This window comes from Microcebus murinus, chromosome 6, assembly GCF_040939455.1.
Source record: "Microcebus murinus isolate Inina chromosome 6, M.murinus_Inina_mat1.0, whole genome shotgun sequence".
Lineage (NCBI taxonomy): Eukaryota > Metazoa > Chordata > Mammalia > Primates > Cheirogaleidae > Microcebus > Microcebus murinus.
In genome coordinates, this window is record NC_134109.1 from 41,144,022 (window position 1) to 41,161,223 (window position 17,202).

Genomic DNA, 17,202 nt, shown 5'->3' on the forward strand with positions numbered 1-17,202 from the left:
GTAGGTGGTATAACTAGCAAAGGTGTGGTGGAGAAAATGAGAATAAGGGGAACGGGGCCTTGGGTGCAGAGGGCATAGTCCCTGGTTTCGCTGGAGCTCAGGGTTTGCTTCTTAGAAGGTGGAAAGGTTCAGGTGAGTCCAAAGGAAGGAGAGCCTTGGCTGCTGGGCCAGTGGGGTTGTAAGTCCTGGGACTAATCCGAGTGAGAGATGACCAGGGCCTGAAGTAAGGTCAGAACAGTTGGGGTGGGTGATAGGTAGGGTGGAAGACATTTGGGTGATGTATCAGGACTTTCGCAGTGACTGGAAGAGAATAGAGAGGTTGAAAATTGTTCCCACCATTCAGACTTAGAATAAGCTAGGGTTTTCTCTGTCTTTTTGTGTGTTGAATTTTGAGTTATTATCTAGATAATCAAGCCTAGACTGTGTTTTAAAGAGTGCTGTATGAAATTACGTCAGGGTAAAGAGTAGGCCAGTGTCGTCTTGATATACAGTGAAGGTTGGAGACTAAGCATGGGCCTGGAGGGAGCTCCAGAGGCCCAGGAGGGAGTTCATGTAGCCCTTTTGAATGCAAAGAAATAGAATTAAATCAAGAATGATGATACTCTGGACTGAAAAGGACAGGATGGGTTGGTATAACAGATGATGACTCATTTTATCAAAAGTTAAGGAAAGAAAGAGGCAAAAAAGTTGTTTCTACCACATAAAGGTTCCCTATATGAATATACTGATTATTCAAGCAGACGTACTTGTATTTTTTGAAGAACTATTACTTTTGTAATTTTAGCTGGGCTGAAAGTTGCATCAGCTGAACATTTAATAGTCTTGGCCTGGACACTGTGTAGACATTAGGGTGAGTGCAGCTCTCTGGTGAGAGTGCCTCTTAGGTTTGCAGCATTTGTCAGGCTTTTTGGCCTGGCCCATCCCAGGGAGGCTGAAGCTGCTGGGACTAGAAGAGCCCATGTACTGTGGAGAGTTGCTGGGCTAATGTGGTGTTTTCTGAGGTCATCAACTGGCTGTAGAGATTGATGTGGTTAGTTTCACCACCATCCTCTGCACTGCTCTTCAAGCCGTTTTCACCTGCTGAGTTGCCACAGACTTTGAGTCACTGGTGACCACTGGCAGGAGTATAGGCATAAATACCAGACTCGATAATGCCCTCCCCGAAATAGATCCTTGGGTCCTGAGTGCGTGTCTGATCAGCCGTAGTTGCATTCCTAAAAGAGATGCCGCCTCACTTGACAGTAGAGGAAGAACAATGAATAAGAGATCTTTCCTTTAATTGTGAAATTATCTTCAGTTAATGTCTTTCATCCTGTTTCATTCCTATTTGTGACATCATGTCATATATTGTTGATATCAATAGGATGTGAGGAGCTTAATGCCAGACATTCTACACTGCCTGGCAAACAAGAACCAGGTGGTCACCAGGGGCAGAGGGGAGGGGGAAATCAGAAGTTGCTGTTTAATGGGTATAAAGTTTCAATTTTGCAAGAGGAAAAAGTTCTAGAGATAGGTTCCTGCACAACAACGTGAACATACTTACCACTATTGAACTGGACACTTATAAAGATGAAGATGGTAAATTTTATATGTTATATATATGTATATGTATATATATATATTTTTTTTTTTTACCACAATTCAAAAAGAAAAAAGAACAATAAAACAAAAGCAAGAGAATGAAACAAATTTCAACGTGAGGCGAGACTGAGTAAATTGCTCAGCCCTTCATTCACTGGCAGCTCGTCCCTCAGCCCAGCCTACTGCTCCGGGAGCAATCGCAGGTCTCTGTGTCTGCGCCTGGTCTCCTCGTGGCCTCCCTACATTGCCTGCTCCTGTGCGAGAATGCAGACACTCACGGGGGTGATTTGTTTGCCATTGGCTGTGACCAGGTCCAGAGAGCAGAGAGAGTGGAAGGCATGAGTTTGAGTAAACAGAGGGCTTAGAGGAGTATGGTCTTCCTTGGACTTGCTTAGACTGAGCCGAGTGTGCGTAAAGCACCCAAAAGTTCTACTGCAGTGTCTGGAGGCCTGAACGGAGGGTCTGTTTGTCCCCTCCCCCTTGCACAGCACCACATCCGCAGGGTTAGACAGGGTGTTAGACCAACAGCACTTGCTTCGCCAGTTGGAAGGTCAAAGTGCAGAAGGGAAAGCCATCTGGAAAGCGCTCCATTTGACGCCAACAGTTAGAAGGCAGATGTCATGCTGTGGGACCCGAGATGTGCAATGCAGACAGATTGCTGTGAAATCCAGGTTTGATTCAGTTGTTTCAATTCTCTACGTGAGAACCTAGTTTAACAGAGAAAAGCCTTTTCCAAAAATGCTTCTGGTTAGATCATTCACGCTGTAAGCCGCAGGGACATCGAATCATAAGGGAAACAAACTGGGATTCAGGATCAGGGCTCCATAGTTGAGACTTAATTAAAAGACGTGTTGCTCTTTTTCTGAGCCGTAGCGGGGCCCGTGCTGTGAGAGGGATGAACTTTTCGCGTGGCACCCTCGTGTCACTAAGTCATTAGCTTTGATAATCCTCGGAGTGAAGTGAGTTGTCTCCCGAGATTAGGTAGTAGTAAAAGTCCTCGGTCATTAATGACTGAATTCATTTTGTGTGTGTGTGTGTGTGTGTGTGTGTGTGTGTGACAGCCACCTTTGCCATTGTGGGCACTTAACCGGTCGTCTTACATTGATTCTGACGAGGGCATCCCTGTGAGATTATAAGCTCCTGGAAGGCAGGGGCTGGATCTTTTCTCTGGGCCCATCCTGCAGCAAGAACCTAATCAATGGTTGAATTAAATCACTGCAGAGAACTAACGTAGGCTGATCAAGTTCAAAACATTTGATTCTTTTGGGTCTACCTCCTTGCTTTTGTAACCTAAAATAAATGCCACTTTTGGTGCTGAAACTATCATATACACAGACAGGGAGTGAGGCTCTTTGGGGAAAAAATGTGAAATTGAGTATCTAAGAATACATTTTTTATAGTTCAGAAACAAGTATATCTTGCAGCAATGAAAACTCATCTATTCTCTGTGGCACAGTTTTTCTTTTGTTTTGCTTAAGTTTCTTTCCCTCTCATCAGTGAGGCTTAATGCTATTTTGCTAAAAAATCCAGTGGGTTGATTTTCTTATTTATGAAATAAAAGGTTTAATTTGGGCGCAAAGCATTTCCAAGTTGCTTTTGAATAACTCTTTTTCTTCTTACTTAATGTCAGCCAGTCACTTAAAAAGATTGTTTTCCCCTGCTCTCCCTTCCCCAGTTTTTCTACATCATTTGTCTCACTCATGTTTCTCCAGCTGCTTATATCGTCATATTCTTTGTTTTTTTCTGCCTATTTTCAACATTTTCCTTGTGCTTTTTTTTTTTTTTTTTGGTTGTTGTTCCCTTCAAAGAAAATTGCCCTTGTGTTAGAAAAAGTGCCAAGTTCTCTGCAGAAGCAGACAGGCATAAAGTGCTGACTGCCAAGGTGAGCATTCAGCAATTTGAAGGGCAGGAGAAGGCCAGATTGGTTGGGATGTCTCTTATCATCCCCACACAAACCCAGTTTTCCTTGTAGGCAGCCTCCTTCTAATTATGTCCAAATAAGCTTTCTGAAAAGCGTGCCATTCATCAAAGTAGCACAACCGTTTAATCTGGCTCCATCTGTGATTGAGTCCACAGCAACCTGACGTAGCCTGATGCCTTTCTATTTTGAGAATGGAGGAAGTAAGTGTAAGTTGGCAAAGTTCACTTAGATGCCTGGCGGATGATGAGATAAAAGATACAGTTATCTTTAGGAAGGGAGCCTTGGGTTTTTCCTATTATGAGCTTTTGTGACTGACTCTCCAGAGATTCTGGTGTCACCTTTATCTCTCCTGTGAGGGGCTCTTTTGGGAAACATGCACAAGTTCATAGTCAGATGACTCCAGTTCCTTTTTTGCAGGATTCTACTGGAGCTAAATTGATAACTTTAACAGTTTCCTCCCTGTCGTGCCCAAGGCTGCAGGCTTTTCTCTCTTCTGCTTAGAGAATATTTCTAAGCTCTGTCTCACTGTGCTTCGGATCTGCTCATTCATCGGGTTTCCTTGGTTTCTCTTCTCTGCTGTCTCCCCGGATTCTTCTACTTTACCTAGCTTTTCTGGATGGATGCCTGTTTGGTGGTTTGCCTAGCTTTTTGTCTTTGGCACTTGGGGAGTTTCTAGGGCTCTTTTCTTCCTATTTTTATGCAGTGCAACCTCCCACCCTTCACGCAGGCTCCTTAATTACTGCAACTTATGCCACCCTGGAGCCACTGCCTCAGGTTCCCACTTGTTGGGAGCAGAGGGAAGTCAGACTCTACCATTAATCTTGGATTGCAAATATCTCACCTGAAAAGTCTATGTAGTCAGGAATGGAGAGCACAACTCTGGAGCCGGTCTCTCTGGGTTCAAATCCCAGGTCTGCCACTTACAAGCTGTATGCTCTTGGGCAAATTGCTTAACTTCCCTTGCCACAGTTCTCTCATCTGCACAGTAGAGATAATGGTTCTATCTACCTTACAGGGTTGATATGAAGAGTAAACAAGTTAGTCTATGTAAAGGGGTTAGAATAGTGTCTGCTACACAGTAAGCACTAAGCATGTTAAGTCTTGCTAAGAATTTAGCACATTAACTGCCATATGAGTTATATTTAACTTATACTGGTTTTTAATCCAGGGTCTTGTGAAGCATATATAACTCACACGTCTCTCTACCTTGGGAGCCGCGTGGTGCGCAGGCAACTCACGCTGCCATGCTGTAGCATACATGCTATGTGATGGGTGGTCCCCTGGGCAAAACCCTGCAGTTGGTTCATGAAAGTCTTACTTGTTGATGTTCTTATTGTTACAATTAATATTGACAATTTAATTGCATATAACTCATGCACAGAAAACAATAAAACATACAAATTTTTCATTAAATTAGAAAGGATCATTTTGTTTTTGAAGTTTTTGTTCTGTTTTCTTAGTAAAACACCATGGCCCCAAAGAAAAAAAAAATTTTTTTTCTAGTATGACAGTCAATGTGTTAAAACCCACATCCACTGAATTCTGACTGCCAGAAATAAGACAGTTGGGCTAGATCAATGTTTATCAAAGGAAGATCCACAAGTTTACTATGAGACATTTTAAATTTTGTGCTTGCATTTGGATGAAGATGTAAAAACATCGGGATAAGAATAGTTTGGATTATCTGGATGACGCCTTAGAGCTGAGAATGCCATGTTACTCTAAAGCTTGCATTTGCATTGTGTTCATGGTTACATTCTCACACAGTGAAGGCCATGACACTGAGGTAGGCTGTGTGAGGCATAGCCAGAATTCTTGGAGAGAAGAGTAGAGAGGAATGGGTCTCCTCTGCCACACGCCGTCTGAGCCTGCCACACTGCAGGGACCAGCTCTGTAGCAGTCAGTACAGTAGCGATGTAGTGACTGGTGCACTAAAATAAATTTGGGTTTTATTGGGATTTCATTTAATTTATGAGTTTGTTTTGGTTTTATAGTCATATAAAAGAGCCATTAGGACCAGGGGTTTTCATCTGGGCTTAGGGTGTATTTATTTAAGTAACATTATAATAAAAATAATTTGTTAGCACGGGAGGGACATAGAATTTTTAGCTTATAAAGAGATCTGTCTATATATTTCTCAAACTTGAGAAAGGCGAGACCATGCTGGGATTCCCTAATGCCAGTTCATGAATTGTGCTCTGGAGGTTATTTAAAAAAAATTTGGGGGGGAATTTATTAAAACCACAGACAGTTAGGCTTATCCTGGAGCTGAGCTGTGCCTGTGAATCTGTAGTTTTGCTGAGTTGCTCAGGTGGTTCTGCTAAGCAACAAGTGTGGGCCTCTTTGGGGTTGATGATCTCTTGATGTTCTTCATATTCCTGGGATTTCGGGATTCAGTGTCTTCATCTTCAAATTGAGATAATGGTACTTGTTCCTTTCTTACTGCTCAAGGGAGTAATGAGCATTAATGAGGCAATTTTCATAAGTGTTTTTGGAAGAAAAGTACAATTTAAATGTAATATATTGGGGCCAGAATTGAACTAGATCACCTCGGCATGCAAATTGTTCCCTAGGAGCAAAGAGGCGACTCAGGTCATTGCAGTGCATCAGCAGGTTGATTTCTGCTACCAGGGATCCAGTATCCAAAAGCGTCGGTCCACCTCCAGCATGGAAGCAAGCTCCGTGAAACCTGGTGCTTTACCGTGGGGTTTACAAGGCAGTGGCTTGGTGTTAACAGAGCTGGGAGGCTGGACAGGGAGCCCTGTGGGGAGCAGTCTTGTGCTGACTGTATTACTTTCCTTGGGCTGCCATAAGAGAGTATCTCAAACTGGGTGACTTAAAATCAGACAAATTTATTCTTTCACAGTTCTAGTGGCTGGAAGTTAAAATCAAGGTGTCAGCAGGGTTGGTCCTTCTTGAAAGCTTGAGGGAGAGTCTGTTCTGTGCTGCTTTCCTATTAATAACTTCTGGCGGTCACTGGCAATCCTCAGGGTTCCTTGATGTGTGTGTAGATCGTTGGCTCTAGTCTCTGCCTTCATTGTCACGTGGCTGTCTTGTCCATATGTGCCTCTGTGTTTTCACATGGTATTCTTTTCTGTGTCTTTCTTCCTCTTCTTACAAGGACATCAGTCACATTGGATTAAGGGCCCACCCTGCTCCAGTATGACCTCATTTTAATTTAACCAATTACATCAGCAACCACCCTAATTCCGACTGGGTCACAGTCGGAGGGACTAGGGGTTAGGATATCGACTTACCTTTATGGAGGACACAACTCAACTCGTAAGGCTGTTTGTTTTTACCTAGGGAAACACAGGGTATTTTACATTTCTTAATGAATTCTTTTGCTAAAATTGATTTGAATCTCAGAGGGTGTTACCCCTGAGAAACTACGTTCTATGTCCTGGGGAGGCCCCTGGGGCAGCCCATAACAACTGATTTAGCTCACAATGTACTAGAAGTAGAATTTCTTCTAAGAGTCTTGTAGAACCTGACCAATGCACCGGATGAAGTCTCAGTGAGAAAATGTATTCCAGGTTTTGACTTAGGTTGCTAAAAACGAATTTTTCTTTATCAGTTCTACTAACTCTATTGGACCTTAGAAACTACATACTTGTGCTTATTTCTTTCTTGATTGTTCTTGCTTATTTACATTTTCTTTTTCTGTTTTTGTTCCCTATTTTGGCTCTAATATTATTTTTTGTGTTGTTATTGTACCTGAAATCCCTTGTGGAAGGACTAGAGAATGGGGAAGAGAAATGCTCCGTGTTACTAACAGCCTTGGTCCTTCTTCCCCATTAAAATATACTTGTCCTAGTCCACATTTTCTCAGCATCACCCCTGCAGTTAGTTCTACGTTATGCCTAATCATCCAGTATCTTACTTTCTCTGTTGGGTATGAGGAGTGCTGACGCATTCACTTTATAATCCACAGTATTGAGTCAGAGGGGCTCTCAGGAATGAGAAGCACGATATTCTGATGGATTGACTTTGTGTATCCTTCAGATCATATTGTTTAAACAGTTTTTGTGCTGGCTGTAGGTCTTAGCCCTTTCCCTTTTTGTTTCAGGCTCCTTAATGAGCCATTGTTACCTATTCAGGGAGGGTGATCCTTGGATTTAACCCTCTGTGGCCCTTCCTTTAGAGGACAGAGAGTTAATGGGACACATTTTCTTTTTTAAAAAAAATTCTCTGCAAAGCCTTTTTTCTGAAATCAGGTGGTATATTTCAATGGGTAAAATGTCATAAATGCAGTGTCCAGGTATCTTCAGGATAATCAGGTCTAAATGAACTCAGGTAAATAGGCTTTTCACTTTTCCTTAATTAAAAGGGATTGGGTTAGTTCAGGTCCTCTGAGAAGCAGAAGCAGGATGGGATTACTTGTGCAAGAGATTTATAGGAAGTGACACCTGCAAAGGGTAAAGAGAAGGGACTAGGAGCAGGCTGGGAGAGCTTTCAGGCTGCAAGGCCAGTCTGAATCCTATGCAAGGAGAGGCGGAAGGAAGAAGGACTGGGTGGGAGAAGCTACACATGATAGTTCAGTGCTAAGAGTGTTTTGGCCAGGCTGATTGTGAGGTCTTGAGTCAAGTTGCCCACTAGAGGACTCTTGTGTCCCGGGGGAATGGGCTTGCACAGGTACCCTGTGGTGCTCAGTCATTGCCTGGGAGCAGTCCAGGGGAAGTATGGACACTGCACACATATAGGGGTGGATCCAGAGGTTGGGGGTTGGGGGTGACTGTGGCTGTCAGTCACCTGTGCTCCCTGACAGCAGAAGAACTAAGTGGTGCATTTCCATGGCTTTCTTAGGGAATCTCTCCAGAGGCCCATGAACTTGGATGGTAAAAATTACATCCTTATTTTCACTGCCTTCTAACTGAATTTTAGTGTTTTGCCTAATTATAAGTGTAGACAGTAGCAATAGTAGTATTAGCAGTAAATGTGTCTTTGTCACCAACAAATATTGCAGATGACTTCATATCACTCTGTAGCTGTCACAGATATCTCAAAATGTCATTCATGCTCATCATTACTTTGAAATGATGTAATTTTTAGGCCTATCAGTAGATCTTCTTATTTAATGAGATAGTAAAAAGACATATTTACTATTATATACCAAATTAAAAAAAAATAACTTGATAATGGAATTTAAGCATAGTTGTTTCTTTAGAGTTGTATTTTATTTTATGCATTTATAAATAGTATTCCAAGAAGGGGTCCATAGCATTCATTTGACAGACAGAGGGGTCCATGGCACAGAAATGATTAAGAACCCCTCCTGTAGCTAGTATTCAGTAGGATCACAATATATGTATTAGCTCAATAGATTTATCCTTTATGTGGTTCCAAATGCATGAAGACAGTAGCCCCAGTCCTCATGAGAATGTATTGTCATGGAAAAGGGTTCATTAATTCAGCAAATACTGTCTCCCACATGTCAGGCCCTGTCTGGTGCAGGAGCTGCAGCAATCAGCAAAACAGACAAGTTCTTGCCTCAGAGAGTTTAATCCACAAACAGCAAAGGCAGCTGTTAAGACAGTTATGATCCTGTTACAGTGTGGTGCATGGCATTAATGATATGGGAACAAAAAGCTGCTATGGGGTCCCCAGTCTAGAGATCTATTGTAGGGCCCAGAACAGACCTCCCAGGGGAGGGGTCCTTGAAGCTGGGTCTGAAGAATGAGTAGGAGTGAGTGGGGAGAAGAGGAGGTGGAGGCAGAAGGTGGAATAAGTGTGAAGCTTTGCAGGCGAGGCCCACTCAGCTCATTGTGAGAACTGAGATCATGCAGGGCCTTGTAAGCTGAGTGAAGAAGTTTAGACTTTTCCCTAAGGGCAATAGGAGGCTTTGAAGGGGTTTTAAAGCAGGGAGTGGTGTGATCAGATTGCTTTTTCAAAAATATTTCTTGGAAAGAAACAAGAGACACCCTTGAGGTACTAAGGTGAAAAATGAAGGTGGCCTGGTATGGAAGTGTATCATGGGAGAAAACAATATCAAGGAGAACTTTTCAAGTCATTCTTGTCTGATTTTTGTTGGGGATTCTTTTTGGCTCTGTGTGAATGACTGGGTCTTGAATTTCAATTTGTCAGTCTATTATACATTGCATTTAAATTTTGAAGCACCTTTCTTAGAGATGTTCATAGTAGCTGTAGTTCTTGCTGAAGTCTACCGCAGATGCTCTGTACAAACATAAAACCTCACATAAATCCTGGAAAAATATTTCTCTGTAATATTTGACCATGAAGAAAGAGGCTGTTATTTGATTAGGTTCTCTTAGTGTACATTTGTAACTTGCTGCTGCAGTTAATGGCCTTTAGATTTCTACATTAAGAAGAAAATAAACTTATTAATAATGTACACGGTTATATTGCCAATTAAACAAAAACCCTGGCTGCTTTTTTGTAAGAAACTCATAAGTAGGTCCAAGGTTTGTTTGTTACTGGGTAAAAACAAATCCATTTTGGTTGATGGCTAATTCAGGGCCATGAGCAGTTAGGCAACTCATAAAAGTGTTTGTATGGAAGTGAGTCTCTGGGATAATCAGATTTTACTCCTAATGTCTAATTGATGCTCAGAGCTTTGGGATTTAATTATGTCTGCTGAAAAAATACAATTTAATTTCTCTTCCTACCTTTTAAACCTAACTGCTGTCAGGTTTAATTCATAAATATGTAAGTAAGGCTTTATAGATTATTTTCTGACACAGTACCTGGTAGTACCTATTAGTTACTCAATAAATGTTGGTTACATTGTTGAAGTCATCTTCTGATTGAGTGAAAACATGTAAAATAATAAACCTAATTCTGCTTGTGTATATATACCCCAGAGAATTAAAAGCAGGGGCATGAAGCAATATTTGTACACCCATGTTCACAGCAGCATCATTCACAGTAGCTAATATGTAGAAGCAACCCAAGTGTCCATCCATCGATGGATGAATGGATAAGCAAATTGTGGTATATATACAGTGGAATATTTTCTAGCCTTAAAAAGGGAGGAAATTCTGGTAGTGTCTTGGGGCAGGATGCTGGACCAATTATGAATGTTGGGATGTTTAACACCAATGTGGGATTAAGAGGCATGGCCTTGGCTGCTGTAGGAAAGGGAGCAGGGGCTGAAATCCCCACACAAAGAAGGCTTCTGGAACAGCTGCCCCCTCAGTGAAAGGGGGTCTAGAAAAATCCTCTTTTGCCAGCCAGGGAAACATCAGAGGAGCACCTCTCTTCCTGGGGCTCAGAGTGGGAGAAAACAGAAGGCCCCGAAGCCCCAGGCTTCATGATGCAAGAATCCGCCACTCAGGGATGAACGTATGGCTCTGTTCCAGATGGGTGAAATTCCTTGCATGCTCAGCACAAGCACATAAGAAACTGCTCATTTGTAGCGGGACTTCTGCAATTCAGGGTATACAAGATTCCTATGGGAAAACCCACCTCCCCACTAAAAAATAAATTCACATGAAAAATTACAGATCACACAAGGAAGTAAATGTTTTAGCGCGAGGGAAAGAAAGTAGGAGGAGTGGCAACAAACAGGAGGAGTGGCATCTCAAGAACTTGGCAAAGTGGAATTATGTTTGAAATGACTGAGGAATAAGGTAATTGAGGTTGGCTCTACTCCCCTATGTGTTGAACAGCAGTTCCCTGTTTGCTCAAGGGATTACAACGGGGGAAACATAGAGTCTGGGTTAATTACCTGCCATGCTGTAGTGGTCAAAACCTTTAGACTTTTCTTAAGGATCAAGAGCTCAGGGAAATTGTTAAGTAATCCATTTAAATGGCAGAAAAGTTTTGTTTTTGAATATATTAACTATAATGTTCAGGCGTTCTTTTTCTGACATATAAAAAGCTGTACATATTTAATGTATACAATTTGATGACTTTGGGGACAAGTATACACCCCTGAAACCATCTCCTCCAAGACCATAAACATACCCATCACCTCCCTCTCATCATCCCCTTTATTAGTATTATTGTTATTTGTTTTAGTAACACTTAAGATGTACCCTCTTAGTGGATAGAAAAATCTTCTACACACACAGAAGTAACTATGTAGATACATTAATTAGTTTTATTGTGGTGATCATTTCACAGCATATATAGCTTAAGTTGTACACCTTTTAAGAAAGATTTGCCCTTTTTAGCAAATTTTAAGTATACAATATAGTATTGTCAGCTATAGGTACTATGCTGTATGTTAGATCTCCAGAACTTATCTTACGTAACTGAAACTTTCTACCCTTTAAACATCAGTGTTCAGGTGTTCTTAACCAAAGATTTGCCTTAATTTCTCTTGAGAGTGTAGCTTGGTATTTGCACATTATTGTGAACTGGTAAATGGAACTTTTGGAAAACAAACCCTGAAGCTGCCTGGAAAACCACTTTAGTACTCATTCAGCTCTCCACTTCTAATTGATTTCATCTGCTGGCCGACTCAAGGCACTAGTGAAGTGGGAGCTTCATGTTGATTAAGTAGAATCATGTCAGAAACTTTGGATAAAGGTCATCTGCAAGCATGATTTTAGAGTCACCTGGTACTAGGTAATCTTCTCTTTACCTTATCCCTATGGTCAATCCCTGGCTTTTATCAGTGGAAGCCCCAAAATTGATATAAAGGAGAAGGTGGTTGGGGTTTTGTCTTGAAACTACAGTGGTTAATCACCTTAAATAACATTGGGAATGAGGAGGGACTGTGGCTGAAGCCTCAGCTATATCTCCAGATTTTATTTTATTTTATTTTTTTATTTCAGCATATTATAGGGATACAAATGTTAAGGTTATGTATATTGCCCATACTCCCCCTTCCCCCTCGAGTCAGAGCTTCAAGCATGACCATCCCCCAGATGGTGCACATCTCACTCATTATGTATATATATACCCATCCACCCCCCCCCACCTGCCTGACACCCGATAAATGTTATTTCTATATGTCCACTTAGGTGTTGATCAGTTAATGCCAATTTGCTAGTGAGTACATGTGGTGCTTGTTTTTCTGTTCTTGGGATACTTCACTTAGTAGAATGGGTTCCAGCTCTCTCCAGGAAAATACAAGAGGTGCTATATCACCATCGTTTTTTAAAGCTGAATAGTAAGTACTCCATGGTATACATATACCACATTTTATTAATCCACTCATGTATTGATGGACACTTCGGTTGTTTCCACATCTTTGCAATTGTGAATTGTGCTGCTATAAACATTCCTGTGCAGGTGTCTTTTTTGTAGGGCGTCATTTGATCTTTTGGGTAAATGTCCAGTAATGGCATTGCTGGATCAAATGATAGATCTACTTGTATCACTTTAAGGTATCTCCATATTGCTTTCCACAGAAGTTGAACTAGTTTGCAGTTCCACCAGCACTGTAGGAGTGTTCCTATCTCTCTGCATCCATGCCAACATTTATTGTTTGGGGACTTTTTGATAAAGGCCATTCTTACTGGAGATAAGTGATATCTCATTGTGGTTTTGATTTGCATTTCCCTGATGATTAGAGATGTTGAACATTTTTTCATGTTTGTTGGCCATTATTCTGTCTTCTTTTGAAAAATTTCTGTTCATGTCCTTTGCCCACTTTTTAATAGGGTTGTTTGATTTTTCCTTGCTGATTTTCCTGAGTTCTAAATAGATTCTAGTTATCAGCCCTTTATTGGATGTGTAGCTTGCAAAAATTTTCTCCCATTTTATGGGTTGTCTCTTTGCTCTCTTAATAGTTTCTTTGGCTGTGCAGAAACTTTTAATTTGATCAGGTCCCATTTATTTATTTTTGTTGATGCTGTGATTGCCTTTGGGGTCATCTTCATAAATTTTTTGCCTAGGCCAATGTCTAGTAGAGTATTTCCAACGTTTTCCTCTAGAATTCTAATAGTTTCACACCTAGGGTTCAAGTCTGTTACCCAGTGTGAGTTGATTTTTGTGAGAGATGAAAGGCATGGGTCTTGTTTCAGTCTTCTACATGTGGCTATGCAGTTTTCCCAGCACCATTTATTGAAAAGGGGTTCTTTTCCCCAGTGTATGTTTTTGTCTGCTTTGTCAAAGATTAGATGGCTATATGAGGATGGTTTTGTATCTGGGTTCTCTGTTCTGTTCCACTCGTCAATGTCCCTGTTCTTGTGCCAATAAGACAAGCTGTTTTAATTACTATAGCCTTCTAATATAGTTTGAAGTCTGGTAAATTGATACCTCCTATTTTGTTTTTATTGCCTAGTGTTGCTTTTGCTATACAGGGTTTTCTCTGGTTCCATATGAAGTGTAAAATTATTTTTTCTATATCTGTGAAAAATGATGATGGTATTTTAATAGGAATTGCATTGACTCTGTAGGTCACTTTTACACCCTTTTATGATAAGAACGCTTAACAAAATAGGTATAGGTGGGGCTTACCTAAAAATGATACAAGCCATATATGACAAACCCACAGCAAACATTGTACTGAATGGGGGAAAATTGAAAGCATTCCCACTTAGAACTGGAACAAGACAAGGTTGCCCACTATCTCCACTTCTATTCAACATAGTGCTAGAAGTCCTTGCTATAGCAATCAGACAAGAGAGTGGAATTAAGGACATACACATGGGAGCAGAAGAGATCAAACTCTCACTATTTGCTGATGATATGATATTATACCTAGAAAACCCCAAGGATTCAACCAAGAGACTCCTTGAATTGATAAATGAATTCAGTAAAGTCTCAGGATACAAAATCAATACACACAAACAGAGATACTCATATACACCAACAACAAAGTGAGAACCCAAATCAAAGACTCAATTTCCTTCAAAATAGCAATAAAGAAAATAAAGACCTAGGAATATATTTAACTAAGGAGGTAAAAGATCTCTTCAGGGAGAACTATGAAACACTGAAGAAGGAAATAGCAGAGGATGTAAACAGGTAGAAGACCATACCATGCTCATGGGTCAGCAGAATCAACATTGTTAAAATGTCTGTACTACCCAAAGTGACCTACAGATGGCAGATTTTAGATTTAGTGGATCTGGTAAAAGAATTCACACAAACTTGACTTTGTACTGGGAGCTTGGAGATACTGAACTTCAGAAATCAGTAAACTTTCTATTAAAAATAAAGTATGAAGACCAGACCAGATAATTTTCTTTTTTTAATTTTTTGTTTTTTCTTTTTTAAATTTCAGCATATTATGGGTACAAATGTTTAGGTTACATATATTGCCTTTGCTCTGCCCAAGTCAGAGCTTCAAGCGTGTCTATCCCCCAAACTGTGCATATCGCACCCATTAGGTGTGAATATACCCATCCCCTCCTCTGCTCTCCCACCTGCCCGACATCTGATGAATGTTACTACTATATGTGCACATAAGTGTTGATCAGTTAATACCAATTTGATGGTGAGTACATGTGGTGCTTGTCTTTCCATACTTGTGATACTTCACTTAGTAGAATGGGCTCCAGCTCTAGCCAGGATAATACAAGAGGTGCTAGATCACCATTGTTAAACCATTTTCTTTTTCGCCAATGGATTGAAGATCAGGTAGTGCAAATGTGAGAAGAGACCTCATGAGAATGAGAATTTCAGGTCCCCTGAGCATGGACTTGATGCTGCTAAGTGGAGAAATCATAGAACATTCAAAGGCACCTTAGGCAGACAACAGTGAATTTTTCCCCTAACGACAAGGGATGGGGGGGTCATAAACAAATTATTTTCTCTTTGGTGAATAGTGGCAAGAAATGTTAGATATTATGCTTCTCTTTTTGGGAAGAGAAAGAAAGACACACTGAGGGATACTTTTTTCTTCATTTATGCATCATATATTTCCATATGGTGGAAGTTCATGACAGCCTTTTCATCACAAGAGTTGTGACAATAAAGTTTACAGTTTATCAGTATTGTTAGTACTAATAAATGACCCTGGCAGAATGTGTAGTCTACTGATATTCTCTTTGCATCTTCCCAGTAGGTATTTAGTATCATTCCTAAGCTTGCCGTTAATTAAAGACATTCTTTAATTTCCAGAGTTTTGCTCTGTCACCCCAGGTATAGTGCAGTGGCACCATCATAGCTCACTACAACCTCATAGTCATGGGCTCAAGTGATCCTCCTGCCTCAGCCTCAAGAGTAGCTGGCACTACAGGCACGTGTCATGATGCCTGGCTAGTTTTTCTATTTTTAGTAGAGACTGGGTCTTGCTCTTGCTCAGGCTGGTCTTGAACTCCTGAGCTCAATCAATCTTCCTGCGTTGGTCTCCCAGAGTGCTAGGATTACAGACGTGAGCCACTATGCCTGGCCAAGACATTCTTAATATTACTTGAAAGTAGAGAGTAGGGTATCTGGGCTCTTTGTACCCTTCTTTGTAAATATCAGTGCAGAGCTTTCAGAATTAATTGCTTCTTAGATACACGATTACTGCTCATTTAGTCCTATGCAAAGAAGTGGGTCATCCTATTCATTGGAATCTTGCTGTTCAGTAATTATGTGAAGAGAAAATGAGTATAGATGGGGTTTCTGTGTGGTTTTAAAGCAGGTAAATTTAGCATCATTAGAGAATAATCTGTAGCTAGAAAAACTCAAGGTTCTTTAAACAACATGTAGATAATATTTAAAACTTGGTAAGTTTTATTATTCTTAAGTGAGTTATATAAGTTGGAAAAAAGCTTTGTCTGTTTTTTTGGGCTAGAAAAAGTACTTATGGTTAAATAACAGAGAGAAAAAAGAGCTGGTCTCCATTTCTTTCTTTCTTTTTTTTTTTTTTTTTTTGAGACAGAGTCTCACTTTGTTGCTCAGGCTAGAGTGAGTGCTTCAGCCTAGCTCACAACAACCTCAAACTCCTGGGCTCAAGCAATCCTGCTGCCTCAGCCTCCCGAGTAGCTGGGACTACAGGCATGCACCATTATGCCCAACTAATTTTTTCTATATATATTTTAGCTGTCCAATTAACTTCTTTCTATTTTTGGTAGAGACGGGGTCTTGCTCTTGCTCAGGCTGGTCTTGAATTCCTGAGCTCAAACGATCCACCTGCCTTGGCCTCCCACAGTGCTAGGGTTACAGGTGTGAGTCACCGTGCCCGGCCCTGGGCAGAGTAAACTGAAACTCTTCTGGAAAGGATTCACCATTCAGAACATTCATGATTTATGGGAGGATATGAAAATATCTATATCAGCATCTGAGGGAAAGAAAAAAGGGAGGGAGGAAAAAAAAAACCCAGAGAGACATGAATCACAGTATGATATACAGAGAGAGACATATATAGAGGCAGAAAGGGAATTTATGCATATGTCTGGGGTAAATATAGCCCATCAAACTTCCTATTGATAATAAATAAAAATTAAAAATACCCTTCCAAACAAGCAGTTTGTGATACTTTTCAGTACAGCCTATTAAAAACCAACTACTTACAATTAATATGATGCATGAAATGTTATTTTATCTGCAGCTTCTTTACTCCTCCCACCCTTTTTTCCAATAGATGAGCTAGGAGTGGGGCAAATTGCTGCGCCTGGAACTCCTATACACTAGAGGGTGTTGGTGAGCATGAGGGAGGATTTGTTTTTAATAATCTATGCCTACTTTCTTTTTAAAAATATTAGTTAATTTTAAATTGACAAATAAAAATTGGATAATTTATCATGTACAACATGGTGTTTTGAAATATGTATACATTGTGGAAAGGCTAAATCAAACTAATTAACATACTTAGCCTTACCTCACACACTTGGCATTTTTGTGGTAAGAATACT

At 40.6% G+C, this 17,202-nt stretch overlaps 1 protein-coding gene across 1 annotated transcript in view; it reads left to right on the forward strand.

Moving 5' to 3' along the window:
* The window catches only part of ARMH4 (armadillo like helical domain containing 4), a 111,365-nt gene that overhangs the window by 80,716 nt on the left and 13,447 nt on the right, over positions 1 to 17,202 (forward strand). The window lies entirely within an intron of this gene.